Consider the following 25,867-nt stretch of genomic DNA (forward strand, 5'->3'; position numbering starts at 1 on the left):
AGCAAAGACTTCTCTGTGTGTTGGAAGAAGACATGTTTCCTCCCACTTTACTCTAGTTTTCAGTCAGAAAGTAGGGCCAAGTCCTTAGGTCAAAAAAGACTGATCTACATTAAAGGTCGCTGACATTAAACTCCCACCGTCCTACAATCAAGTATACATTTGAGGGACACTGTAGGTGTATGGGAAATATCAAAACATCTTCCTGTACTCCCTTTGACTTGATAAGGTGAAGGGTTCTAAGTCAGTAGCTATAGGTGCCCATGCAGTGTAACACACAGCGAACATAAGACATGTTCCAGACAGGTTAGGACAATTTTCAGAGAAAAAGTTGGGTGCAATCCCATGGTCCAACAGCGTTGGATCTACCAACAGTAAGGTAAGTGACATTCAAAAAAACACAGTCCTATGCTCTAGTATCAATTTCTCAAAATTGCTCCCTGTACTCCCCTGCGTCTGAACGCAGCCCAAGAGTTGGAAAAAGGAAGGATACTCATGTTGATGTGAAATATGTTCAGTGCCTCAGGCATGAAGGAACATGTAGAGTCAGACAGATACAGTTTTGTTATGTTCAAGTCCTTGCAACATGGAATTCTTGCAAAACACAGACTCTGTTAGGTCCCATGTATGCGATGGTCCAACAAACCAGACACTGCACATGTGATCCCTTCGATAGCTCAGTTGGTAGAGCGGAGGACTGTAGGTGTATGGGAACAGGAATCCTTAGGTCGCTGGTTCAACTCCGGCTCGGAGGAGATTTTACAATACCTTCTGTCTGTTCTGATTGAACGCAGCTAAAAACGAAAAAATTGATTGCAATGGCGTGTAATACCATTTCATAGTATAGCTGTACTCCTTTGAGTGATCAGTTGGAAAAGCAAAGACTTCTCTGTGTGTTGGAAGAAGACATGTTTCCTCCCACTTTACTCTAGTTTTCAGTCAGAAAGTAGGGCCAAGTCCTTAGGTCAAAAAAGACTGATCTACATTAAAGGTCGCTGACATTAAACTCCCACCGTCCTACAATCAAGTATACATTTGAGGGACACTGTAGGTGTATGGGAAATATCAAAACACCTTCCTGTACTCCCTTTGACTTGATAAGGTGAAGGGTTCTAAGTCAGTAGCTATAGGTGCCCATGCAGTGTAACACACAGCGAACATAAGACATGTTCCAGACAGGTTAGGACAATTTTCAGAGAAAAAGTTGGGTGCAATCCCATGGTCCAACAGCGTTGGATCTACCAACAGTAAGGTAAGTGACATTCAAAAAAACACAGTCCTATGCTCTAGTATCAATTTCTCAAAATTGCTCCCTGTACTCCCCTGCGTCTGAACGCAGCCCAAGAGTTGGAAAAAGGAAGGATACTCATGTTGATGTGAAATATGTTCAGTGCCTCAGGCATGAAGGAACATGTAGAGTCAGACAGATACAGTTTTGTTATGTTCAAGTCCTTGCAACATGGAATTCTTGCAAAACACAGACTCTGTTAGGTCCCATGTATGCGATGGTCCAACAAACCAGACACTGCACATGTGATCCCTTCGATAGCTCAGTTGGTAGAGCGGAGGACTGTAGGTGTATGGGAACAGGAATCCTTAGGTCGCTGGTTCAACTCCGGCTCGGAGGAGCTTTTACAATACCTTCTGTCTGTTCTGATTGAACGCAGCTAAAAACGAAAAAATTGATTGCAATGGCGTGTAATACCATTTCATAGTATAGCTGTACTCCTTTGAGTGATCAGTTGGAAAAGCAAAGACTTCTCTGTGTGTTGGAAGAAGACATGTTTCCTCCCACTTTACTCTAGTTTTCAGTCAGAAAGTAGGGCCAAGTCCTTAGGTCAAAAAAGACTGATCTACATTAAAGGTCGCTGACATTAAACTCCCACCGTCCTACAATCAAGTATACATTTGAGGGACACTGTAGGTGTATGGGAAATATCAAAACATCTTCCTGTACTCCCTTTGACTTGATAAGGTGAAGGGTTCTAAGTCAGTAGCTATAGGTGCCCATGCAGTGTAACACACAGCGAACATAAGACATGTTCCAGACAGGTTAGGACAATTTTCAGAGAAAAAGTTGGGTGCAATCCCATGGTCCAACAGCGTTGGATCTACCAACAGTAAGGTAAGTGACATTCAAAAAAACACAGTCCTATGCTCTAGTATCAATTTCTCAAAATTGCTCCCTGTACTCCCCTGCGTCTGAACGCAGCCCAAGAGTTGGAAAAAGGAAGGATACTCATGTTGATGTGAAATATGTTCAGTGCCTCAGGCATGAAGGAACATGTAGAGTCAGACAGATACAGTTTTGTTATGTTCAAGTCCTTGCAACATGGAATTCTTGCAAAACACAGACTCTGTTAGGTCCCATGTATGCGATGGTCCAACAAACCAGACACTGCACATGTGATCCCTTCGATAGCTCAGTTGGTAGAGCGGAGGACTGTAGGTGTATGGGAACAGGAATCCTTAGGTCGCTGGTTCAACTCTGGCTCGGAGGAGATTTTACAATACCTTCTGTCTGTTCTGATTGAACGCAGCTAAAAACGAAAAAATTGATTGCAATGGCGTGTAATACCATTTCATAGTATAGCTGTACTCCTTTGAGTGATCAGTTGGAAAAGCAAAGACTTCTCTGTGTGTTGGAAGAAGACATGTTTCCTCCCACTTTACTCTAGTTTTCAGTCAGAAAGTAGGGCCAAGTCCTTAGGTCAAAAAAGACTGATCTACATTAAAGGTCGCTGACATTAAACTCCCACCGTCCTACAATCAAGTATACATTTGAGGGACACTGTAGGTGTATGGGAAATATCAAAACATCTTCCTGTACTCCCTTTGACTTGATAAGGTGAAGGGTTCTAAGTCAGTAGCTATAGGTGCCCATGCAGTGTAACACACAGCGAACATAAGACATGTTCCAGACAGGTTAGGACAATTTTCAGAGAAAAAGTTGGGTGCAATCCCATGGTCCAACAGCGTTGGATCTACCAACAGTAAGGTAAGTGACATTCAAAAAAACACAGTCCTATGCTCTAGTATCAATTTCTCAAAATTGCTCCCTGTACTCCCCTGCGTCTGAACGCAGCCCAAGAGTTGGAAAAAGGAAGGATACTCATGTTGATGTGAAATATGTTCAGTGCCTCAGGCATGAAGGAACATGTAGAGTCAGACAGATACAGTTTTGTTATGTTCAAGTCCTTGCAACATGGAATTCTTGCAAAACACAGACTCTGTTAGGTCCCATGTATGCGATGGTCCAACAAACCAGACACTGCACATGTGATCCCTTCGATAGCTCAGTTGGTAGAGCGGAGGACTGTAGGTGTATGGGAACAGGAATCCTTAGGTCGCTGGTTCAACTCCGGCTCGGAGGAGATTTTACAATACCTTCTGTCTGTTCTGATTGAACGCAGCTAAAAACGAAAAAATTGATTGCAATGGCGTGTAATACCATTTCATAGTATAGCTGTACTCCTTTGAGTGATCAGTTGGAAAAGCAAAGACTTCTCTGTGTGTTGGAAGAAGACATGTTTCCTCCCACTTTACTCTAGTTTTCAGTCAGAAAGTAGGGCCAAGTCCTTAGGTCAAAAAAGACTGATCTACATTAAAGGTCGCTGACATTAAACTCCCACCGTCCTACAATCAAGTATACATTTGAGGGACACTGTAGGTGTATGGGAAATATCAAAACACCTTCCTGTACTCCCTTTGACTTGATAAGGTGAAGGGTTCTAAGTCAGTAGCTATAGGTGCCCATGCAGTGTAACACACAGCGAACATAAGACATGTTCCAGACAGGTTAGGACAATTTTCAGAGAAAAAGTTGGGTGCAATCCCATGGTCCAACAGCGTTGGATCTACCAACAGTAAGGTAAGTGACATTCAAAAAAACACAGTCCTATGCTCTAGTATCAATTTCTCAAAATTGCTCCCTGTACTCCCCTGCGTCTGAACGCAGCCCAAGAGTTGGAAAAAGGAAGGATACTCATGTTGATGTGAAATATGTTCAGTGCCTCAGGCATGAAGGAACATGTAGAGTCAGACAGATACAGTTTTGTTATGTTCAAGTCCTTGCAACATGGAATTCTTGCAAAACACAGACTCTGTTAGGTCCCATGTATGCGATGGTCCAACAAACCAGACACTGCACATGTGATCCCTTCGATAGCTCAGTTGGTAGAGCGGAGGACTGTAGGTGTATGGGAACAGGAATCCTTAGGTCGCTGGTTCAACTCCGGCTCGGAGGAGCTTTTACAATACCTTCTGTCTGTTCTGATTGAACGCAGCTAAAAACGAAAAAATTGATTGCAATGGCGTGTAATACCATTTCATAGTATAGCTGTACTCCTTTGAGTGATCAGTTGGAAAAGCAAAGACTTCTCTGTGTGTTGGAAGAAGACATGTTTCCTCCCACTTTACTCTAGTTTTCAGTCAGAAAGTAGGGCCAAGTCCTTAGGTCAAAAAAGACTGATCTACATTAAAGGTCGCTGACATTAAACTCCCACCGTCCTACAATCAAGTATACATTTGAGGGACACTGTAGGTGTATGGGAAATATCAAAACATCTTCCTGTACTCCCTTTGACTTGATAAGGTGAAGGGTTCTAAGTCAGTAGCTATAGGTGCCCATGCAGTGTAACACACAGCGAACATAAGACATGTTCCAGACAGGTTAGGACAATTTTCAGAGAAAAAGTTGGGTGCAATCCCATGGTCCAACAGCGTTGGATCTACCAACAGTAAGGTAAGTGACATTCAAAAAAACACAGTCCTATGCTCTAGTATCAATTTCTCAAAATTGCTCCCTGTACTCCCCTGCGTCTGAACGCAGCCCAAGAGTTGGAAAAAGGAAGGATACTCATGTTGATGTGAAATATGTTCAGTGCCTCAGGCATGAAGGAACATGTAGAGTCAGACAGATACAGTTTTGTTATGTTCAAGTCCTTGCAACATGGAATTCTTGCAAAACACAGACTCTGTTAGGTCCCATGTATGCGATGGTCCAACAAACCAGACACTGCACATGTGATCCCTTCGATAGCTCAGTTGGTAGAGCGGAGGACTGTAGGTGTATGGGAACAGGAATCCTTAGGTCGCTGGTTCAACTCCGGCTCGGAGGAGATTTTACAATACCTTCTGTCTGTTCTGATTGAACGCAGCTAAAAACGAAAAAATTGATTGCAATGGCGTGTAATACCATTTCATAGTATAGCTGTACTCCTTTGAGTGATCAGTTGGAAAAGCAAAGACTTCTCTGTGTGTTGGAAGAAGACATGTTTCCTCCCACTTTACTCTAGTTTTCAGTCAGAAAGTAGGGCCAAGTCCTTAGGTCAAAAAAGACTGATCTACATTAAAGGTCGCTGACATTAAACTCCCACCGTCCTACAATCAAGAATACATTTGAGGGACACTGTAGGTGTATGGGAAATATCAAAACACCTTCCTGTACTCCCTTTGACTTGATAAGGTGAAGGGTTCTAAGTCAGTAGCTATAGGTGCCCATGCAGTGTAACACACAGCGAACATAAGACATGTTCCAGACAGGTTAGGACAATTTTCAGAGAAAAAGTTGGGTGCAATCCCATGGTCCAACAGCGTTGGATCTACCAACAGTAAGGTAAGTGACATTCAAAAAAACACAGTCCTATGCTCTAGTATCAATTTCTCAAAATTGCTCCCTGTACTCCCCTGCGTCTGAACGCAGCCCAAGAGTTGGAAAAAGGAAGGATACTCATGTTGATGTGAAATATGTTCAGTGCCTCAGGCATGAAGGAACATGTAGAGTCAGACAGATACAGTTTTGTTATGTTCAAGTCCTTGCAACATGGAATTCTTGCAAAACACAGACTCTGTTAGGTCCCATGTATGCGATGGTCCAACAAACCAGACACTGCACATGTGATCCCTTCGATAGCTCAGTTGGTAGAGCGGAGGACTGTAGGTGTATGGGAACAGGAATCCTTAGGTCGCTGGTTCAACTCCGGCTCGGAGGAGCTTTTACAATACCTTCTGTCTGTTCTGATTGAACGCAGCTAAAAACGAAAAAATTGATTGCAATGGCGTGTAATACCATTTCATAGTATAGCTGTACTCCTTTGAGTGATCAGTTGGAAAAGCAAAGACTTCTCTGTGTGTTGGAAGAAGACATGTTTCCTCCCACTTTACTCTAGTTTTCAGTCAGAAAGTAGGGCCAAGTCCTTAGGTCAAAAAAGACTGATCTACATTAAAGGTCGCTGACATTAAACTCCCACCGTCCTACAATCAAGTATACATTTGAGGGACACTGTAGGTGTATGGGAAATATCAAAACAGCTTCCTGTACTCCCTTTGACTTGATAAGGTGAAGGGTTCTAAGTCAGTAGCTATAGGTGCCCATGCAGTGTAACACACAGCGAACATAAGACATGTTCCAGACAGGTTAGGACAATTTTCAGAGAAAAAGTTGGGTGCAATCCCATGGTCCAACAGCGTTGGATCTACCAACAGTAAGGTAAGTGACATTCAAAAAAACACAGTCCTATGCTCTAGTATCAATTTCTCAAAATTGCTCCCTGTACTCCCCTGCGTCTGAACGCAGCCCAAGAGTTGGAAAAAGGAAGGATACTCATGTTGATGTGAAATATGTTCAGTGCCTCAGGCATGAAGGAACATGTAGAGTCAGACAGATACAGTTTTGTTATGTTCAAGTCCTTGCAACATGGAATTCTTGCAAAACACAGACTCTGTTAGGTCCCATGTATCCGATGGTCCAACAAACCAGACACTGCACATGTGATCCCTTCGATAGCTCAGTTGGTAGAGCGGAGAACTGTAGGTGTATGGGAACAGGAATCCTTAGGTCGCTGGTTCAACTCCGGCTCGGAGGAGATTTTACAATACCTTCTGTCTGTTCTGATTGAACGCAGCTAAAAACGAAAAAATTGATTGCAATGGCGTGTAATACCATTTCATAGTATAGCTGTACTCCTTTGAGTGATCAGTTGGAAAAGCAAAGACTTCTCTGTGTGTTGGAAGAAGACATGTTTCCTCCCACTTTACTCTAGTTTTCAGTCAGAAAGTAGGGCCAAGTCCTTAGGTCAAAAAAGACTGATCTACATTAAAGGTCGCTGACATTAAACTCCCACCGTCCTACAATCAAGTATACATTTGAGGGACACTGTAGGTGTATGGGAAATATCAAAACATCTTCCTGTACTCCCTTTGACTTGATAAGGTGAAGGGTTCTAAGTCAGTAGCTATAGGTGCCCATGCAGTGTAACACACAGCGAACATAAGACATGTTCCAGACAGGTTAGGACAATTTTCAGAGAAAAAGTTGGGTGCAATCCCATGGTCCAACAGCGTTGGATCTACCAACAGTAAGGTAAGTGACATTCAAAAAAACACAGTCCTATGCTCTAGTATCAATTTCTCAAAATTGCTCCCTGTACTCCCCTGCGTCTGAACGCAGCCCAAGAGTTGGAAAAAGGAAGGATACTCATGTTGATGTGAAATATGTTCAGTGCCTCAGGCATGAAGGAACATGTAGAGTCAGACAGATACAGTTTTGTTATGTTCAAGTCCTTGCAACATGGAATTCTTGCAAAACACAGACTCTGTTAGGTCCCATGTATGCGATGGTCCAACAAACCAGACACTGCACATGTGATCCCTTCGATAGCTCAGTTGGTAGAGCGGAGGACTGTAGGTGTATGGGAACAGGAATCCTTAGGTCGCTGGTTCAACTCCGGCTCGGAGGAGATTTTACAATACCTTCTGTCTGTTCTGATTGAACGCAGCTAAAAACGAAAAAATTGATTGCAATGGCGTGTAATACCATTTCATAGTATAGCTGTACTCCTTTGAGTGATCAGTTGGAAAAGCAAAGACTTCTCTGTGTGTTGGAAGAAGACATGTTTACTCTAGTTTTCAGTCAGAAAGTAGGGCCAAGTCCTTAGGTCAAAAAAGACTGATCTACATTAAAGGTCGCTGACATTAAACTCCCACCGTCCTACAATCAAGTATACATTTGAGGGACACTGTAGCTGTATGGGAAATATCAAAACATCTTCCTGTACTCCCTTTGACTTGATAAGGTGAAGGGTTCTAAGTCAGTAGCTATAGGTGCCCATGCAGTGTAACACACAGCGAACATAAGACATGTTCCAGACAGGTTAGGACAATTTTCAGAGAAAAAGTTGGGTGCAATCCCATGGTCCAACAGCGTTGGATCTACCAACAGTAAGGTAAGTGACATTCAAAAAAACACAGTCCTATGCTCTAGTATCGATTTCTCAAAATTGCTCCCTGTACTCCCCTGCGTCTGAACGCAGCCCAAGAGTTGGAAAAAGGAAGGATACTCATGTTGATGTGAAATATGTTCAGTGCCTCAGGCATGAAGGAACATGTAGAGTCAGACAGATACAGTTTTGTTATGTTCAAGTCCTTGCAACATGGAATTCTTGCAAAACACAGACTCTGTTAGGTCCCATGTATGCGATGGTCCAACAAACCAGACACTGCACATGTGAGCCCTTCGATAGCTCAGTTGGTAGAGCGGAGGACTGTAGGTGTATGGGAACAGGAATCCTTAGGTCGCTGGTTCAACTCCGGCTCGGAGGAGATTTTACAATACCTTCTGTCTGTTCTGATTGAACGCAGCTAAAAACGAAAAAATTGATTGCAATGGCGTGTAATACCATTTCATAGTATAGCTGTACTCCTTTGAGTGATCAGTTGGAAAAGCAAAGACTTCTCTGTGTGTTGGAAGAAGACGTGTTTCCTCCCACTTTACTCTAGTTTTCAGTCAGAAAGTAGGGCCAAGTCCTTAGGTCAAAAAAGACTGATCTACATTAAAGGTCGCTGACATTAAACTCCCACCGTCCTACAATCAAGTATACATTTGAGGGACACTGTAGCTGTATGGGAAATATCAAAACATCTTCCTGTACTCCCTTTGACTTGATAAGGTGAAGGGTTCTAAGTCAGTAGCTATAGGTGCCCATGCAGTGTAACACACAGCGAACATAAGACATGTTCCAGACAGGTTAGGACAATTTTCAGAGAAAAAGTTGGGTGCAATCCCATGGTCCAACAGCGTTGGATCTACCAACAGTAAGGTAAGTGACATTCAAAAAAACACAGTCCTATGCTCTAGTATCAATTTCTCAAAATTGCTCCCTGTACTCCCCTGCGTCTGAACGCAGCCCAAGAGTTGGAAAAAGGAAGGATACTCATGTTGATGTGAAATATGTTCAGTGCCTCAGGCATGAAGGAACATGTAGAGTCAGACAGATACAGTTTTGTTATGTTCAAGTCCTTGCAACATGGAATTCTTGCAAAACACAGACTCTGTTAGGTCCCATGTATGCGATGGTCCAACAAACCAGACACTGCACATGTGATCCCTTCGATAGCTCAGTTGGTAGAGCAGAGGACTGTAGGTGTATGGGAACAGGAATCCTTAGGGCGCTGGTTCAACTCCGCCTCGGAGGAGATTTTACAATACCTTCTGTCTGTTCTGATTGAACGCAGCTAAAAACGAAAAAATTGATTGCAATGGCGTGTAATACCATTTCATAGTATAGCTGTACTCCTTTGAGTGATCAGTTGGAAAAGCAAAGACTTCTCTGTGTGTTGGAAGAAGACATGTTTCCTCCCACTTTACTCTAGTTTTCAGTCAGAAAGTAGGGCCAAGTCCTTAGGTCAAAAAAGACTGATCTACATTAAAGGTCGCTGACATTAAACTCCCACCGTCCTACAATCAAGAATACATTTGAGGGACACTGTAGGTGTATGGGAAATATCAAAACAGCTTCCTGTACTCCCTTTGACTTGATAAGGTGAAGGGTTCTAAGTCAGTAGCTATAGGTGCCCATGCAGTGTAACACACAGCGAACATAAGACATGTTCCAGACAGGTTAGGACAATTTTCGGAGAAAAAGTTGGGTGCAATCCCATGGTCCAACAGCGTTGGATCTACCAACAGTAAGGTAAGTGACATTCAAAAAAACACAGTCCTATGCTCTAGTATCAATTTCTCAAAATTGCTCCCTGTACTCCCCTGCGTCTGAACGCAGCCCAAGAGTTGGAAAAAGGAAGGATACTCATGTTGATGTGAAATATGTTCAGTGCCTCAGGCATGAAGGAACATGTAGAGTCAGACAGATACAGTTTTGTTATGTTCAAGTCCTTGCAACATGGAATTCTTGCAAAACACAGACTCTGTTAGGTCCCATGTATCCGATGGTCCAACAAACCAGACACTGCACATGTGATCCCTTCGATAGCTCAGTTGGTAGAGCGGAGGACTGTAGGTGTATGGGAACAGGAATCCTTAGGTCGCTGGTTCAACTCCGGCTCGGAGGAGATTTTACAATACCTTCTGTCTGTTCTGATTGAACGCAGCTAAAAACGAAAAAATTGATTGCAATGGCGTGTAATACCATTTCATAGTATTGCTGTACTCCTTTGAGTGATCAGTTGGAAAAGCAAAGACTTCTCTGTGTGTTGGAAGAAGACATGTTTCCTCCCACTTTACTCTAGTTTTCAGTCAGAAAGTAGGGCCAAGTCCTTAGGTCAAAAAAGACTGATCTACATTAAAGGTCGCTGACATTAAACTCCCACCGTCCTACAATCAAGTATACATTTGAGGGACACTGTAGCTGTATGGGAAATATCAAAACAGCTTCCTGTACTCCCTTTGACTTGATAAGGTGAAGGGTTCTAAGTCAGTAGCTATAGGTGCCCATGCAGTGTAACACACAGCGAACATAAGACATGTTCCAGACAGGTTAGGACAATTTTCAGAGAAAAAGTTGGGTGCAATCCCATGGTCCAACAGCGTTGGATCTACCAACAGTAAGGTAAGTGACATTCAAAAAAACACAGTCCTATGCTCTAGTATCAATTTCTCAAAATTGCTCCCTGTACTCCCCTGCGTCTGAACGCAGCCCAAGAGTTGGAAAAAGGAAGGATACTCATGTTGATGTGAAATATGTTCAGTGCCTCAGGCATGAAGGAACATGTAGAGTCAGACAGATACAGTTTTGTTATGTTCAAGTCCTTGCAACATGGAATTCTTGCAAAACACAGACTCTGTTAGGTCCCATGTATGCGATGGTCCAACAAACCAGACACTGCACATGTGATCCCTTCGATAGCTCAGTTGGTAGAGCGGAGGACTGTAGGTGTATGGGAACAGGAATCCTTAGGTCGCTGGTTCAACTCCGGCTCGGAGGAGATTTTACAATACCTTCTGTCTGTTCTGATTGAACGCAGCTAAAAACGAAAAAATTGATTGCAATGGCGTGTAATACCATTTCATAGTATAGCTGTACTCCTTTGAGTGATCAGTTGCAAAAGCAAAGACTTCTCTGTGTGTTGGAAGAAGACATGTTTCCTCCCACTTTACTCTAGTTTTCAGTCAGAAAGTAGGGCCAAGTCCTTAGGTCAAAAAAGACTGATCTACATTAAAGGTCGCTGACATTAAACTCCCACCGTCCTACAATCAAGAATACATTTGAGGGACACTGTAGGTGTATGGGAAATATCAAAACATCTTCCTGTACTCCCTTTGACTTGATAAGGTGAAGGGTTCTAAGTCAGTAGCTATAGGTGCCCATGCAGTGTAACACACAGCGAACATAAGACATGTTCCAGACAGGTTAGGACAATTTTCAGAGAAAAAGTTGGGTGCAATCCCATGGTCCAACAGCGTTGGATCTACCAACAGTAAGGTAAGTGACATTCAAAAAAACACAGTCCTATGCTCTAGTATCAATTTCTCAAAATTGCTCCCTGTACTCCCCTGCGTCTGAACGCAGCCCAAGAGTTGGAAAAAGGAAGGATACTCATGTTGATGTGAAATATGTTCAGTGCCTCAGGCATGAAGGAACATGTAGAGTCAGACAGATACAGTTTTGTTATGTTCAAGTCCTTGCAACATGGAATTCTTGCAAAACACAGACTCTGTTAGGTCCCATGTATCCGATGGTCCAACAAACCAGACACTGCACATGTGATCCCTTCGATAGCTCAGTTGGTAGAGCGGAGGACTGTAGGTGTATGGGAACAGGAATCCTTAGGTCGCTGGTTCAACTCCGGCTCGGAGGAGATTTTACAATACCTTCTGTCTGTTCTGATTGAACGCAGCTAAAAACGAAAAAATTGATTGCAATGGCGTGTAATACCATTTCATAGTATAGCTGTACTCCTTTGAGTGATCAGTCTGAAAAGCAAAGACTTCTCTGTGTGTTGGAAGAAGATATGTTTCCTCCCACTTTACTCTAGTTTTCAGTCAGAAAGTAGGGCCAAGTCCTTAGGTCAAAAAAGACTGATCTACATTAAAGGTCGCTGACATTAAACTCCCACCGTCCTACAATCAAGTATACATTTGAGGGACACTGTAGGTGTATGGGAAATATCAAAACATCTTCCTGTACTCCCTTTGACTTGATAAGGTGAAGGGTTCTAAGTCAGTAGCTATAGGTGCCCATGCAGTGTAACACACAGCGAACATAAGACATGTTCCAGACAGGTTAGGACAATTTTCAGAGAAAAAGTTGGGTGCAATCCCATGGTCCAACAGCGTTGGATCTACCAACAGTAAGGTAAGTGACATTCAAAAAAACACAGTCCTATGCTCTAGTATCAATTTCTCAAAATTGCTCCCTGTACTCCCCTGCGTCTGAACGCAGCCCAAGAGTTGGAAAAAGGAAGGATACTCATGTTGATGTGAAATATGTTCAGTGCCTCAGGCATGAAGGAACATGTAGAGTCAGACAGATACAGTTTTGTTATGTTCAAGTCCTTGCAACATGGAATTCTTGCAAAACACAGACTCTGTTAGGTCCCATGTATGCGATGGTCCAACAAACCAGACACTGCACATGTGATCCCTTCGATAGCTCAGTTGGTAGAGCGGAGGACTGTAGGTGTATGGGAACAGGAATCCTTAGGTCGCTGGTTCAACTCCGGCTCGGAGGAGATTTTACAATACCTTCTGTCTGTTCTGATTGAACGCAGCTAAAAACGAAAAAATTGATTGCAATGGCGTGTAATACCATTTCATAGTATAGCTGTACTCCTTTGAGTGATCAGTTGGAAAAGCAAAGACTTCTCTGTGTGTTGGAAGAAGACATGTTTACTCTAGTTTTCAGTCAGAAAGTAGGGCCAAGTCCTTAGGTCAAAAAAGACTGATCTACATTAAAGGTCGCTGACATTAAACTCCCACCGTCCTACAATCAAGTATACATTTGAGGGACACTGTAGCTGTATGGGAAATATCAAAACATCTTCCTGTACTCCCTTTGACTTGATAAGGTGAAGGGTTCTAAGTCAGTAGCTATAGGTGCCCATGCAGTGTAACACACAGCGAACATAAGACATGTTCCAGACAGGTTAGGACAATTTTCAGAGAAAAAGTTGGGTGCAATCCCATGGTCCAACAGCGTTGGATCTACCAACAGTAAGGTAAGTGACATTCAAAAAAACACAGTCCTATGCTCTAGTATCGATTTCTCAAAATTGCTCCCTGTACTCCCCTGCGTCTGAACGCAGCCCAAGAGTTGGAAAAAGGAAGGATACTCATGTTGATGTGAAATATGTTCAGTGCCTCAGGCATGAAGGAACATGTAGAGTCAGACAGATACAGTTTTGTTATGTTCAAGTCCTTGCAACATGGAATTCTTGCAAAACACAGACTCTGTTAGGTCCCATGTATGCGATGGTCCAACAAACCAGACACTGCACATGTGAGCCCTTCGATAGCTCAGTTGGTAGAGCGGAGGACTGTAGGTGTATGGGAACAGGAATCCTTAGGTCGCTGGTTCAACTCCGGCTCGGAGGAGATTTTACAATACCTTCTGTCTGTTCTGATTGAACGCAGCTAAAAACGAAAAAATTGATTGCAATGGCGTGTAATACCATTTCATAGTATAGCTGTACTCCTTTGAGTGATCAGTTGGAAAAGCAAAGACTTCTCTGTGTGTTGGAAGAAGACATGTTTCCTCCCACTTTACTCTAGTTTTCAGTCAGAAAGTAGGGCCAAGTCCTTAGGTCAAAAAAGACTGATCTACATTAAAGGTCGCTGACATTAAACTCCCACCGTCCTACAATCAAGTATACATTTGAGGGACACTGTAGCTGTATGGGAAATATCAAAACATCTTCCTGTACTCCCTTTGACTTGATAAGGTGAAGGGTTCTAAGTCAGTAGCTATAGGTGCCCATGCAGTGTAACACACAGCGAACATAAGACATGTTCCAGACAGGTTAGGACAATTTTCAGAGAAAAAGTTGGGTGCAATCCCATGGTCCAACAGCGTTGGATCTACCAACAGTAAGGTAAGTGACATTCAAAAAAACACAGTCCTATGCTCTAGTATCAATTTCTCAAAATTGCTCCCTGTACTCCCCTGCGTCTGAACGCAGCCCAAGAGTTGGAAAAAGGAAGGATACTCATGTTGATGTGAAATATGTTCAGTGCCTCAGGCATGAAGGAACATGTAGAGTCAGACAGATACAGTTTTGTTATGTTCAAGTCCTTGCAACATGGAATTCTTGCAAAACACAGACTCTGTTAGGTCCCATGTATGCGATGGTCCAACAAACCAGACACTGCACATGTGATCCCTTCGATAGCTCAGTTGGTAGAGCAGAGGACTGTAGGTGTATGGGAACAGGAATCCTTAGGGCGCTGGTTCAACTCCGCCTCGGAGGAGATTTTACAATACCTTCTGTCTGTTCTGATTGAACGCAGCTAAAAACGAAAAAATTGATTGCAATGGCGTGTAATACCATTTCATAGTATAGCTGTACTCCTTTGAGTGATCAGTTGGAAAAGCAAAGACTTCTCTGTGTGTTGGAAGAAGACATGTTTCCTCCCACTTTACTCTAGTTTTCAGTCAGAAAGTAGGGCCAAGTCCTTAGGTCAAAAAAGACTGATCTACATTAAAGGTCGCTGACATTAAACTCCCACCGTCCTACAATCAAGAATACATTTGAGGGACACTGTAGGTGTATGGGAAATATCAAAACAGCTTCCTGTACTCCCTTTGACTTGATAAGGTGAAGGGTTCTAAGTCAGTAGCTATAGGTGCCCATGCAGTGTAACACACAGCGAACATAAGACATGTTCCAGACAGGTTAGGACAATTTTCGGAGAAAAAGTTGGGTGCAATCCCATGGTCCAACAGCGTTGGATCTACCAACAGTAAGGTAAGTGACATTCAAAAAAACACAGTCCTATGCTCTAGTATCAATTTCTCAAAATTGCTCCCTGTACTCCCCTGCGTCTGAACGCAGCCCAAGAGTTGGAAAAAGGAAGGATACTCATGTTGATGTGAAATATGTTCAGTGCCTCAGGCATGAAGGAACATGTAGAGTCAGACAGATACAGTTTTGTTATGTTCAAGTCCTTGCAACATGGAATTCTTGCAAAACACAGACTCTGTTAGGTCCCATGTATCCGATGGTCCAACAAACCAGACACTGCACATGTGATCCCTTCGATAGCTCAGTTGGTAGAGCGGAGGACTGTAGGTGTATGGGAACAGGAATCCTTAGGTCGCTGGTTCAACTCCGGCTCGGAGGAGATTTTACAATACCTTCTGTCTGTTCTGATTGAACGCAGCTAAAAACGAAAAAATTGATTGCAATGGCGTGTAATACCATTTCATAGTATTGCTGTACTCCTTTGAGTGATCAGTTGGAAAAGCAAAGACTTCTCTGTGTGTTGGAAGAAGACATGTTTCCTCCCACTTTACTCTAGTTTTCAGTCAGAAAGTAGGGCCAAGTCCTTAGGTCAAAAAAGACTGATCTACATTAAAGGTCGCTGACATTAAACTCCCACCGTCCTACAATCAAGTATACATTTGAGGGACACTGTAGCTGTATGGGAAATATCAAAACAGCTTCCTGTACTCCCTTTGACTTGATAAGGTGAAGGGTTCTAAGTCAGTAGCTATAGGTGCCCATGCAGTGTAACACACAGCGAACATAAGACATGTTCCAGACAGGTTAGGACAATTTTCAGAGAAAAAGTTGGGTGCAATCCCATGGTCCAACAGCGTTGGATCTACCAACAGTAAGGTAAGTGACATTCAAAAAAACACAGTCCTATGCTCTAGTATCAATTTCTCAAAATTGCTCCCTGTACTCCCCTGCGTCTGAACGCAGCCCAAGAGTTGGAAAAAGGAAGGATACTCATGTTGATGTGAAATATGTTCAGTGCCTCAGGCATGAAGGAACATGTAGAGTCAGACAGATACAGTTTTGTTATGTTCAAGTCCTTGCAACATGGAATTCTTGCAAAACACAGACTCTGTTAGGTCCCATGTATCCGATGGTCCAACAAACCAGACACTGCACATGTGATCCCTTCGATAGCTCAGTTGGTAGAGCGGAGGACTGTAGGTGTATGGGAACAGGAATCCTTAGGTCGCTGGTTCAACTCCGGCTCGGAGGAGATTTTACAATACCTTCTGTCTGTTCTGATTGAACGCAGCTAAAAACGAAAAAATTGATTGCAATGGCGTGTAATACCATTTCATAGTATAGCTGTACTCCTTTGAGTGATCAGTTGGAAAAGCAAAGACTTCTCTGTGTGTTGGAAGAAGACATGTTTCCTCCCACTTTACTCTAGTTTTCAGTCAGAAAGTAGGGCCAAGTCCTTAGGTCAAAAAAGACTGATCTACATTAAAGGTCGCTGACATTAAACTCCCACCGTCCTACAATCAAGTATACATTTGAGGGACACTGTAGCTGTATGGGAAATATCAAAACAGCTTCCTGTACTCCCTTTGACTTGATAAGGTGAAGGGTTCTAAGTCAGTAGCTATAGGTGCCCATGCAGTGTAACACACAGCGAACATAAGACATGTTCCAGACAGGTTAGGACAATTTTCAGAGAAAAAGTTGGGTGCAATCCCATGGTCCAACAGCGTTGGATCTACCAACAGTAAGGTAAGTGACATTCAAAAAAACACAGTCCTATGCTCTAGTATCAATTTCTCAAAATTGCTCCCTGTACTCCCCTGCGTCTGAACGCAGCCCAAGAGTTGGAAAAAGGAAGGATACTCATGTTGATGTGAAATATGTTCAGTGCCTCAGGCATGAAGGAACATGTAGAGTCAGACAGATACAGTTTTGTTATGTTCAAGTCCTTGCAACATGGAATTCTTGCAAAACACAGACTCTGTTAGGTCCCATGTATCCGATGGTCCAACAAACCAGACAATGCACATGGAATCCCTTCGATAGCTCAGTTGGTAGAGCGGAGGACTGTAGGTGTATGGGAACAGGAATCCTTAGGTCGCTGGTTCAACTCCGGCTCGGAGGAGATTTTACAATACCTTCTGTCTGTTCTGATTGAACGCAGCTAAAAACAAAAAAATTGATTGCAATGGCGTGTAATACCATTTCATAGTATAGCTGTACTCCTTTGAGTGATCAGTTGGAAAAGCAAAGACTTCTCTGTGTGTTGGAAGAAGACATGTTTCCTCCCACTTTACTCTAGTTTTCAGTCAGAAAGTAGGGCCAAGTCCTTAGGTCAAAAAAGACTGATCTACATTAAAGGTCGCTGACATTAAACTCCCACCGTCCTACAATCAAGTATACATTTGAGGGACACTGTAGGTGTATGGGAAATATCAAAACAGCTTCCTGTACTCCCTTTGACTTGATAAGGTGAAGGGTTCTAAGTCAGTAGCTATAGGTGCCCATGCAGTGTAACACACAGCGAACATAAGACATGTTCCAGACAGGTTAGGACAATTTTCAGAGAAAAAGTTGGGTGCAATCCCATGGTCCAACAGCGTTGGATCTACCAACAGTAAGGTAAGTGACATTCAAAAAAACACAGTCCTATGCTCTAGTATAAATTTCTCAAAATTGCTCCCTGTACTCCCCTGCGTCTGAACGCAGCCCAAGAGTTGGAAAAAGGAAGGATACTCATGTTGATGTGAAATATGTTCAGTGCCTCAGGCATGAAGGAACATGTAGAGTCAGACAGATACAGTTTTGTTATGTTCAAGTCCTTGCAACATGGAATTCTTGCAAAACACAGACTCTGTTAGGTCCCATGTATCCGATGGTCCAACAAACCAGACAATGCACATGGAATCCCTTCGATAGCTCAGTTGGTAGAGCGGAGGACTGTAGGTGTATGGGAACAGGAATCCTTAGGTCACTCGTTCAAATCTGGCTCGGAGGAGCTTTTACAATACCTTCTGTCTGTTCTGATTGAACGCAGCTAAAAATGAAAAAATTGATTGCAATGGCGTGTAATACCATTTCATAGTATAGCTGTACTCCTTTGAGTGATCAGTTGGAAAAGCAAAGACTTCTCTGTGTGTTGGAAGAAGATATGTTTCCTCCCACTTTACTCTAGTTTTCAGTCAGAAAGTAGGGCCAAGTCCTTAGGTCAAAAAAGACTGATCTACATTAAAGGTCGCTGACATTAAACTCCCACCGTCCTACAATCAAGTATACATTTGAGGGACACTGTAGGTGTATGGGAAATATCAAAACATCTTCCTGTACTCCCTTTGACTTGATAAGGTGAAGGGTTCTAAGTCAGTAGCTATAGGTGCCCATGCAGTGTAACACACAGCGAACATAAGACATGTTCCAGACAGGTTAGGACAATTTTCAGAGAAAAAGTTGGGTGCAATCCCATGGTCCAACAGCGTTGGATCTACCAACAGTAAGGTAAGTGACATTCAAAAAAACACAGTCCTATGCTCTAGTATCAATTTCTCAAAATTGCTCCCTGTACTCCCCTGCGTCTGAACGCAGCCCAAGAGTTGGAAAAAGGAAGGATACTCATGTTGATGTGAAATATGTTCAGTGCCTCAGGCATGAAGGAACATGTAGAGTCAGACAGATACAGTTTTGTTATGTTCAAGTCCTTGCAACATGGAATTCTTGCAAAACACAGACTCTGTTAGGTCCCATGTATGCGATGGTCCAACAAACCAGACACTGCACATGTGATCCCTTCGATAGCTCAGTTGGTAGAGCGGAGGACTGTAGGTGTATGGGAACAGGAATCCTTAGGTCGCTGGTTCAACTCCGGCTCGGAGGAGATTTTACAATACCTTCTGTCTGTTCTGATTGAACGCAGCTAAAAACGAAAAAATTGATTGCAATGGCGTGTAATACCATTTCATAGTATAGCTGTACTCCTTTGAGTGATCAGTTGGAAAAGCAAAGACTTCTCTGTGTGTTGGAAGAAGACATGTTTACTCTAGTTTTCAGTCAGAAAGTAGGGCCAAGTCCTTAGGTCAAAAAAGACTGATCTACATTAAAGGTCGCTGACATTAAACTCCCACCGTCCTACAATCAAGTATACATTTGAGGGACACTGTAGCTGTATGGGAAATATCAAAACATCTTCCTGTACTCCCTTTGACTTGATAAGGTGAAGGGTTCTAAGTCAGTAGCTATAGGTGCCCATGCAGTGTAACACACAGCGAACATAAGACATGTTCCAGACAGGTTAGGACAATTTTCAGAGAAAAAGTTGGGTGCAATCCCATGGTCCAACAGCGTTGGATCTACCAACAGTAAGGTAAGTGACATTCAAAAAAACACAGTCCTATGCTCTAGTATCGATTTCTCAAAATTGCTCCCTGTACTCCCCTGCGTCTGAACGCAGCCCAAGAGTTGGAAAAAGGAAGGATACTCATGTTGATGTGAAATATGTTCAGTGCCTCAGGCATGAAGGAACATGTAGAGTCAGACAGATACAGTTTTGTTATGTTCAAGTCCTTGCAACATGGAATTCTTGCAAAACACAGACTCTGTTAGGTCCCATGTATGCGATGGTCCAACAAACCAGACACTGCACATGTGAGCCCTTCGATAGCTCAGTTGGTAGAGCGGAGGACTGTAGGTGTATGGGAACAGGAATCCTTAGGTCGCTGGTTCAACTCCGGCTCGGAGGAGATTTTACAATACCTTCTGTCTGTTCTGATTGAACGCAGCTAAAAACGAAAAAATTGATTGCAATGGCGTGTAATACCATTTCATAGTATAGCTGTACTCCTTTGAGTGATCAGTTGGAAAAGCAAAGACTTCTCTGTGTGTTGGAAGAAGACATGTTTCCTCCCACTTTACTCTAGTTTTCAGTCAGAAAGTAGGGCCAAGTCCTTAGGTCAAAAAAGACTGATCTACATTAAAGGTCGCTGACATTAAACTCCCACCGTCCTACAATCAAGAATACATTTGAGGGACACTGTAGCTGTATGGGAAATATCAAAACATCTTCCTGTACTCCCTTTGACTTGATAAGGTGAAGGGTTCTAAGTCAGTAGCTATAGGTGCCCATGCAGTGTAACACACAGCGAACATAAGACATGTTCCAGACAGGTTAGGACAATTTTCGGAGAAAAAGTTGGGTGCAATCCCATGGTCCAACAGCGTTGGATCTACCAACAGTAAGGTAAGTGACATTCAAAAAAACACAGTCCTATGCTCTAGTATCAATTTCTCAAAATTGCTCCCTGTACTCCCCTGCGTCTGAACGCAGCCCAAGAGTTGGAAAAAGGAAGGATACTCATGTTGATGTGAAATATGTTCAGTGCCTCAGGCATGAAGGAACATGTAGAGTCAGACAGATACAGTTTTGTTATGTTCAAGTCCTTGCAACATGGAATTCTTGCAAAACACAGACTCTGTTAGGTCCCATGTATCCGATGGTCCAACAAACCAGACACTGCACATGTGATCCCTTCGATAGCTCAGTTGGTAGAGCGGAGGACTGTAGGTGTATGGGAACAGGAATCCTTAGGTCGCTGGTTCAACTCCGGCTCGGAGGAGATTTTACAATACCTTCTGTCTGTTCTGATTGAACGCAGCTAAAAACGAAAAAATTGATTGCAATGGCGTGTAATACCATTTCATAGTATTGCTGTACTCCTTTGAGTGATCAGTTGGAAAAGCAAAGACTTCTCTGTGTGTTGGAAGAAGACATGTTTCCTCCCACTTTACTCTAGTTTTCAGTCAGAAAGTAGGGCCAAGTCCTTAGGTCAAAAAAGACTGATCTACATTAAAGGTCGCTGACATTAAACTCCCACCGTCCTACAATCAAGTATACATTTGAGGGACACTGTAGCTGTATGGGAAATATCAAAACAGCTTCCTGTACTCCCTTTGACTTGATAAGGTGAAGGGTTCTAAGTCAGTAGCTATAGGTGCCCATGCAGTGTAACACACAGCGAACATAAGACATGTTCCAGACAGGTTAGGACAATTTTCAGAGAAAAAGTTGGGTGCAATCCCATGGTCCAACAGCGTTGGATCTACCAACAGTAAGGTAAGTGACATTCAAAAAAACACAGTCCTATGCTCTAGTATCAATTTCTCAAAATTGCTCCCTGTACTCCCCTGCGTCTGAACGCAGCCCAAGAGTTGGAAAAAGGAAGGATACTCATGTTGATGTGAAATATGTTCAGTGCCTCAGGCATGAAGGAACATGTAGAGTCAGACAGATACAGTTTTGTTATGTTCAAGTCCTTGCAACATGGAATTCTTGCAAAACACAGACTCTGTTAGGTCCCATGTATGCGATGGTCCAACAAACCAGACACTGCACATGTGATCCCTTCGATAGCTCAGTTGGTAGAGCGGAGGACTGTAGGTGTATGGGAACAGGAATCCTTAGGTCGCTGGTTCAACTCCGGCTCGGAGGAGATTTTACAATACCTTCTGTCTGTTCTGATTGAACGCAGCTAAAAACGAAAAAATTGATTGCAATGGCGTGTAATACCATTTCATAGTATAGCTGTACTCCTTTGAGTGATCAGTTGCAAAAGCAAAGACTTCTCTGTGTGTTGGAAGAAGACATGTTTCCTCCCACTTTACTCTAGTTTTCAGTCAGAAAGTAGGGCCAAGTCCTTAGGTCAAAAAAGACTGATCTACATTAAAGGTCGCTGACATTAAACTCCCACCGTCCTACAATCAAGAATACATTTGAGGGACACTGTAGGTGTATGGGAAATATCAAAACAGCTTCCTGTACTCCCTTTGACTTGATAAGGTGAAGGGTTCTAAGTCAGTAGCTATAGGTGCCCATGCAGTGTAACACACAGCGAACATAAGACATGTTCCAGACAGGTTAGGACAATTTTCAGAGAAAAAGTTGGGTGCAATCCCATGGTCCAACAGCATTGGATCTACCAACAGTAAGGTAAGTGACATTCAAAAAAACACAGTCCTATGCTCTAGTATCAATTTCTCAAAATTGCTCCCTGTACTCCCCTGCGTCTGAACACAGCCCAAGAGTTGGAAAAAGGAAGGATACTCATGTTGATGTGAAATATGTTCAGTGCCTCAGGCATGAAGGAACATGTAGAGTCAGACAGATACAGTTTTGTTATGTTCAAGTCCTTGCAACATGGAATTCTTGCAAAACACAGACTCTGTTAGGTCCCATGTATGCGATGGTCCAACAAACCAGACACTGCACATGTGATCCCTTCGATAGCTCAGTTGGTAGAGCGGAGGACTGTAGGTGTATGGGAACAGGAATCCTTAGGTCGCTGGTTCAACTCCGGCTCGGAGGAGATTTTACAATACCTTCTGTCTGTTCTGATTGAATGCAGCTAAAAATGAAAAAATTGATTGCAATGGCGTGTAATACCATTTCATAGTATAGCTGTACTCCTTTGAGTGATCAGTTGGAAAAGCAAAGACTTCTCTGTGTGTTGGAAGAAGACATGTTTCCTCCCACTTTACTCTAGTTTTCAGTCAGAAATTAGGGCCAAGTCCTTAGGTCAAAAAAGACTGATCTACATTAAAGGTCGCTGACATTAAACTCCCACCGTCCTACAATCAAGTATACATTTGAGGGACACTGTAGGTGTATGGGAAATATCAAAACAGCTTCCTGTACTCCTTTTGACTTGATAAGGTGAAGGGTTCTAAGTCAGTAGCTATAGGTGCCCATGCAGTGTAACACACAGCGAACATAAGACATGTTCCAGACAGGTTAGGACAATTTTCAGAGAAAAAGTTGGGTGCAATTCCATGGTCCAACAGCGTTGGATCTACCAACAGTAAGGTAAGTGACATTCAAAAAAACACAGTCCTATGCTCTAGTATCAATTTCTCAAAATTGCTCCCTGTACTCCCCTGCGTCTGAACGCAGCCCAAGAGTTGGAAAAAGGAAGGATACTCATGTTGATGTGAAATATGTTCAGTGCCTCAGGCATGAAGGAACATGTAGAGTCAGACAGATACAGTTTTGTTATGTTCAAGTCCTTGCAACATGGAATTCTTGCAAAACACAGATTCTGTTAGGTCCCATGTATCCGATGGTCCAACAAACCAGACACTGCACATGTGATCCCTTCGATAGCTCAGTTGGTAGAGCGGAGGACTGTAGGTGTATGGGAACAGGAATCCTTAGGTCGCTGGTTCAACTCCAGCTCGGAGGAGATTTTACAATACCTTCTGTCTGTTCTGATTGAACGCAGCTAAAAACGAAAAAATTGATTGCAATGGCGTGTAATACCATTTCATAGTATAGCTGTACTCCTTTGAGTGATCAGTTGGAAAAGCAAAGACTTCTCTGTGTGTTGGAAGAAGACATGTTTCCTCCCACTTTACTCTAGTTTTCAGTCAGAAAGTAGGGCCAAGTCCTTAGGTCAAAAAAGACTGATCTACATTAAAGGTCGCTGACATTAAACTCCCACCGTCCTACAATCAAGTATACATTTGAGGGACACTGTAGGTGTATGGGAAATATCAAAACAGCTTCCTGTACTCCCTTTGACTTGATAAGGTGAAGGGTTCTAAGTCAGTAGCTATAGGTGCCCATGCAGTGTAACACACAGCGAACATAAGACATGTTCCAGACAGGTTAGGACAATTTTCAGAGAAAAAGTTGGGTGCAATCCCATGGTCCAACAGCGTTGGATCTACCAACAGTAAGGTAAGTGACATTCAAAAAAACACAGTCCTATGCTCTAGTATCAATTTCTCAAAATTGCTCCCTGTACTCCCCTGCGTCTGAACGCAGCCCAAGAGTTGGAAAAAGGAAGGATACTCATGTTGATGTGAAATATGTTCAGTGCCTCAGGCATGAAGGAACATGTAGAGTCAGACAGATACAGTTTTGTTATGTTCAAGTCCTTGCAACATGGAATTCTTGCAAAACACAGATTCTGTTAGGTCCCATGTATCCGATGGTCCAACAAACCAGACACTGCACATGTGATCCCTTCGATAGCTCAGTTGGTAGAGCGGAGGACTGTAGGTGTATGGGAACAGGAATCCTTAGGTCGCTGGTTCAACTCCGGCTCGGAGGAGATTTTACAATACCTTCTGTCTGTTCTGATTGAACGCAGCTAAAAACGAAAAAATTGATTGCAATGGCGTGTAATACCATTTCATAGTATAGCTGTACTCCTTTGAGTGATCAGTTGGAAAAGCAAAGACTTCTCTGTGTGTTGGAAGAAGACATGTTTCCTCCCACTTTACTCTAGTTTTCAGTCAGAAAGTAGGGCCAAGTCCTTAGGTCAAAAAAGACTGATCGACATTAAACTCCCACCGTCCTACAATCAAGTATACATTTGAGGGACACTGTAGGTGTATGGGAAATATCAAAACAGCTTCCTGTACTCCCTTTGACTTGATAAGGTGAAGGGTTCTAAGTCAGTAGCTATAGGTGCCCATGCAGTGTAACACACAGCGAACATAAGACATGTTCCAGACAGGTTAGGACAATTTTCAGAGAAAAAGTTGGGTGCAATCCCATGGTCCAACAGCATTGGATCTACCAACAGTAAGGTAAGTGACATTCAAAAAAACACAGTCCTATGCTCTAGTATCAATTTCTCAAAATTGCTCCCTGTACTCCCCTGCGTCTGAACACAGCCCAAGAGTTGGAAAAAGGAAGGATACTCATGTTGATGTGAAATATGTTCAGTGCCTCAGGCATGAAGGAACATGTAGAGTCAGACAGATACAGTTTTGTTATGTTCAAGTCCTTGCAACATGGAATTCTTGCAAAACACAGACTCTGTTAGGTCCCATGTATCCGATGGTCCAACAAACCAGACACTGCACATGTGATCCCTTCGATAGCTCAGTTGGTAGAGCGGAGGACTGTAGGTGTATGGGAACAGGAATCCTTAGGTCGCTGGTTCAACTCCGGCTCGGAGGAGATTTTACAATACCTTCTGTCTGTTCTGATTGAACGCAGCTAAAAACGAAAAAATTGATTGCAATGGCGTGTAATACCATTTCATAGTATAGCTGTACTCCTTTGAGTGATCAGTTGGAAAAGCAAAGACTTCTCTGTGTGTTGGAAGAAGACATGTTTCCTCCCACTTTACTCTAGTTTTCAGTCAGAAAGTAGGGCCAAGTCCTTAGGTCAAAAAAGACTGATCTACATTAAAGGTCGCTGACATTAAACTCCCACCGTCCTACAATCAAGTATACATTTGAGGGACACTGTAGGTGTATGGGAAATATCAAAACAGCTTCCTGTACTCCCTTTGACTTGATAAGGTGAAGGGTTCTAAGTCAGTAGCTATAGGTGCCCATGCAGTGTAACACACAGCGAACATAAGACATGTTCCAGACAGGTTAGGACAATTTTCAGAGAAAAAGTTGGGTGCAATCCCATGGTCCAACAGCGTTGGATCTACCAACAGTAAGGTAAGTGACATTCAAAAAAAACACAGTCCTATGCTCTAGTATCAATTTTTCAAATTTGCTCCCTTGTACTCCCAGTATTAAGGTAAGTGACATAAAAAAAACAAAAACAAAAAACACAGTACTATGCTCTATTATCAATTTCTGTACAATGGAGAAGTCAAAATTGTTAGCTTTACTCCCCTGGGTCTGAATGCAGCCCAAGAGTTGAAAAATAGAAGGATAC

General features: G+C 42.8%; 29 non-coding genes across 29 annotated transcripts; all 29 read left to right on the forward strand.

Moving 5' to 3' along the window:
• The first annotated feature begins 663 nt into the window (after positions 1 to 663).
• On the forward strand, positions 664 to 752 carry trnay-gua (transfer RNA tyrosine (anticodon GUA)). Its single transcript is given in 2 exon segments — positions 664 to 700; positions 717 to 752. It is a non-coding gene; the product is annotated as a tRNA-Tyr (tRNA).
• Positions 753 to 1,536: 784 nt separating this feature from the next.
• Positions 1,537 to 1,625, forward strand: trnay-gua (transfer RNA tyrosine (anticodon GUA)). Its single transcript is given in 2 exon segments — positions 1,537 to 1,573; positions 1,590 to 1,625. It is a non-coding gene; the product is annotated as a tRNA-Tyr (tRNA).
• A 784-nt stretch (positions 1,626 to 2,409) lies between these two features.
• trnay-gua (transfer RNA tyrosine (anticodon GUA)) lies at positions 2,410 to 2,498 on the forward strand. The gene is given in 2 exon segments: positions 2,410 to 2,446; positions 2,463 to 2,498. It is a non-coding gene; the product is annotated as a tRNA-Tyr (tRNA).
• Positions 2,499 to 3,282: 784 nt separating this feature from the next.
• On the forward strand, positions 3,283 to 3,371 carry trnay-gua (transfer RNA tyrosine (anticodon GUA)). The gene is given in 2 exon segments: positions 3,283 to 3,319; positions 3,336 to 3,371. It is a non-coding gene; the product is annotated as a tRNA-Tyr (tRNA).
• Positions 3,372 to 4,155: 784 nt separating this feature from the next.
• Positions 4,156 to 4,244, forward strand: trnay-gua (transfer RNA tyrosine (anticodon GUA)). Its single transcript is given in 2 exon segments — positions 4,156 to 4,192; positions 4,209 to 4,244. It is a non-coding gene; the product is annotated as a tRNA-Tyr (tRNA).
• Positions 4,245 to 5,028: 784 nt separating this feature from the next.
• Positions 5,029 to 5,117, forward strand: trnay-gua (transfer RNA tyrosine (anticodon GUA)). Its single transcript is given in 2 exon segments — positions 5,029 to 5,065; positions 5,082 to 5,117. It is a non-coding gene; the product is annotated as a tRNA-Tyr (tRNA).
• Positions 5,118 to 5,901: 784 nt separating this feature from the next.
• trnay-gua (transfer RNA tyrosine (anticodon GUA)) lies at positions 5,902 to 5,990 on the forward strand. The gene is given in 2 exon segments: positions 5,902 to 5,938; positions 5,955 to 5,990. It is a non-coding gene; the product is annotated as a tRNA-Tyr (tRNA).
• Positions 5,991 to 6,774: 784 nt separating this feature from the next.
• Positions 6,775 to 6,863, forward strand: trnay-gua (transfer RNA tyrosine (anticodon GUA)). The gene is given in 2 exon segments: positions 6,775 to 6,811; positions 6,828 to 6,863. It is a non-coding gene; the product is annotated as a tRNA-Tyr (tRNA).
• A 784-nt stretch (positions 6,864 to 7,647) lies between these two features.
• trnay-gua (transfer RNA tyrosine (anticodon GUA)) lies at positions 7,648 to 7,736 on the forward strand. Its single transcript is given in 2 exon segments — positions 7,648 to 7,684; positions 7,701 to 7,736. It is a non-coding gene; the product is annotated as a tRNA-Tyr (tRNA).
• A 773-nt stretch (positions 7,737 to 8,509) lies between these two features.
• Positions 8,510 to 8,598, forward strand: trnay-gua (transfer RNA tyrosine (anticodon GUA)). Its single transcript is given in 2 exon segments — positions 8,510 to 8,546; positions 8,563 to 8,598. It is a non-coding gene; the product is annotated as a tRNA-Tyr (tRNA).
• A 784-nt stretch (positions 8,599 to 9,382) lies between these two features.
• On the forward strand, positions 9,383 to 9,471 carry trnay-gua (transfer RNA tyrosine (anticodon GUA)). Its single transcript is given in 2 exon segments — positions 9,383 to 9,419; positions 9,436 to 9,471. It is a non-coding gene; the product is annotated as a tRNA-Tyr (tRNA).
• Positions 9,472 to 10,255: 784 nt separating this feature from the next.
• Positions 10,256 to 10,344, forward strand: trnay-gua (transfer RNA tyrosine (anticodon GUA)). Its single transcript is given in 2 exon segments — positions 10,256 to 10,292; positions 10,309 to 10,344. It is a non-coding gene; the product is annotated as a tRNA-Tyr (tRNA).
• Positions 10,345 to 11,128: 784 nt separating this feature from the next.
• On the forward strand, positions 11,129 to 11,217 carry trnay-gua (transfer RNA tyrosine (anticodon GUA)). Its single transcript is given in 2 exon segments — positions 11,129 to 11,165; positions 11,182 to 11,217. It is a non-coding gene; the product is annotated as a tRNA-Tyr (tRNA).
• A 784-nt stretch (positions 11,218 to 12,001) lies between these two features.
• On the forward strand, positions 12,002 to 12,090 carry trnay-gua (transfer RNA tyrosine (anticodon GUA)). The gene is given in 2 exon segments: positions 12,002 to 12,038; positions 12,055 to 12,090. It is a non-coding gene; the product is annotated as a tRNA-Tyr (tRNA).
• Positions 12,091 to 12,874: 784 nt separating this feature from the next.
• trnay-gua (transfer RNA tyrosine (anticodon GUA)) lies at positions 12,875 to 12,963 on the forward strand. The gene is given in 2 exon segments: positions 12,875 to 12,911; positions 12,928 to 12,963. It is a non-coding gene; the product is annotated as a tRNA-Tyr (tRNA).
• Positions 12,964 to 13,736: 773 nt separating this feature from the next.
• Positions 13,737 to 13,825, forward strand: trnay-gua (transfer RNA tyrosine (anticodon GUA)). The gene is given in 2 exon segments: positions 13,737 to 13,773; positions 13,790 to 13,825. It is a non-coding gene; the product is annotated as a tRNA-Tyr (tRNA).
• Positions 13,826 to 14,609: 784 nt separating this feature from the next.
• On the forward strand, positions 14,610 to 14,698 carry trnay-gua (transfer RNA tyrosine (anticodon GUA)). Its single transcript is given in 2 exon segments — positions 14,610 to 14,646; positions 14,663 to 14,698. It is a non-coding gene; the product is annotated as a tRNA-Tyr (tRNA).
• Positions 14,699 to 15,482: 784 nt separating this feature from the next.
• Positions 15,483 to 15,571, forward strand: trnay-gua (transfer RNA tyrosine (anticodon GUA)). The gene is given in 2 exon segments: positions 15,483 to 15,519; positions 15,536 to 15,571. It is a non-coding gene; the product is annotated as a tRNA-Tyr (tRNA).
• A 784-nt stretch (positions 15,572 to 16,355) lies between these two features.
• On the forward strand, positions 16,356 to 16,444 carry trnay-gua (transfer RNA tyrosine (anticodon GUA)). Its single transcript is given in 2 exon segments — positions 16,356 to 16,392; positions 16,409 to 16,444. It is a non-coding gene; the product is annotated as a tRNA-Tyr (tRNA).
• A 784-nt stretch (positions 16,445 to 17,228) lies between these two features.
• Positions 17,229 to 17,317, forward strand: trnay-gua (transfer RNA tyrosine (anticodon GUA)). Its single transcript is given in 2 exon segments — positions 17,229 to 17,265; positions 17,282 to 17,317. It is a non-coding gene; the product is annotated as a tRNA-Tyr (tRNA).
• A 784-nt stretch (positions 17,318 to 18,101) lies between these two features.
• Positions 18,102 to 18,190, forward strand: trnay-gua (transfer RNA tyrosine (anticodon GUA)). Its single transcript is given in 2 exon segments — positions 18,102 to 18,138; positions 18,155 to 18,190. It is a non-coding gene; the product is annotated as a tRNA-Tyr (tRNA).
• Positions 18,191 to 18,974: 784 nt separating this feature from the next.
• trnay-gua (transfer RNA tyrosine (anticodon GUA)) lies at positions 18,975 to 19,063 on the forward strand. Its single transcript is given in 2 exon segments — positions 18,975 to 19,011; positions 19,028 to 19,063. It is a non-coding gene; the product is annotated as a tRNA-Tyr (tRNA).
• Positions 19,064 to 19,836: 773 nt separating this feature from the next.
• Positions 19,837 to 19,925, forward strand: trnay-gua (transfer RNA tyrosine (anticodon GUA)). The gene is given in 2 exon segments: positions 19,837 to 19,873; positions 19,890 to 19,925. It is a non-coding gene; the product is annotated as a tRNA-Tyr (tRNA).
• A 784-nt stretch (positions 19,926 to 20,709) lies between these two features.
• trnay-gua (transfer RNA tyrosine (anticodon GUA)) lies at positions 20,710 to 20,798 on the forward strand. The gene is given in 2 exon segments: positions 20,710 to 20,746; positions 20,763 to 20,798. It is a non-coding gene; the product is annotated as a tRNA-Tyr (tRNA).
• A 784-nt stretch (positions 20,799 to 21,582) lies between these two features.
• Positions 21,583 to 21,671, forward strand: trnay-gua (transfer RNA tyrosine (anticodon GUA)). The gene is given in 2 exon segments: positions 21,583 to 21,619; positions 21,636 to 21,671. It is a non-coding gene; the product is annotated as a tRNA-Tyr (tRNA).
• A 784-nt stretch (positions 21,672 to 22,455) lies between these two features.
• On the forward strand, positions 22,456 to 22,544 carry trnay-gua (transfer RNA tyrosine (anticodon GUA)). The gene is given in 2 exon segments: positions 22,456 to 22,492; positions 22,509 to 22,544. It is a non-coding gene; the product is annotated as a tRNA-Tyr (tRNA).
• A 784-nt stretch (positions 22,545 to 23,328) lies between these two features.
• trnay-gua (transfer RNA tyrosine (anticodon GUA)) lies at positions 23,329 to 23,417 on the forward strand. Its single transcript is given in 2 exon segments — positions 23,329 to 23,365; positions 23,382 to 23,417. It is a non-coding gene; the product is annotated as a tRNA-Tyr (tRNA).
• A 784-nt stretch (positions 23,418 to 24,201) lies between these two features.
• Positions 24,202 to 24,290, forward strand: trnay-gua (transfer RNA tyrosine (anticodon GUA)). The gene is given in 2 exon segments: positions 24,202 to 24,238; positions 24,255 to 24,290. It is a non-coding gene; the product is annotated as a tRNA-Tyr (tRNA).
• Positions 24,291 to 25,058: 768 nt separating this feature from the next.
• trnay-gua (transfer RNA tyrosine (anticodon GUA)) lies at positions 25,059 to 25,147 on the forward strand. Its single transcript is given in 2 exon segments — positions 25,059 to 25,095; positions 25,112 to 25,147. It is a non-coding gene; the product is annotated as a tRNA-Tyr (tRNA).
• Positions 25,148 to 25,867: the final 720 nt, after the last annotated feature.

This window comes from Maylandia zebra, linkage group LG10, assembly GCF_041146795.1.
Source record: "Maylandia zebra isolate NMK-2024a linkage group LG10, Mzebra_GT3a, whole genome shotgun sequence".
Classification (NCBI taxonomy): domain Eukaryota; kingdom Metazoa; phylum Chordata; class Actinopteri; order Cichliformes; family Cichlidae; genus Maylandia; species Maylandia zebra.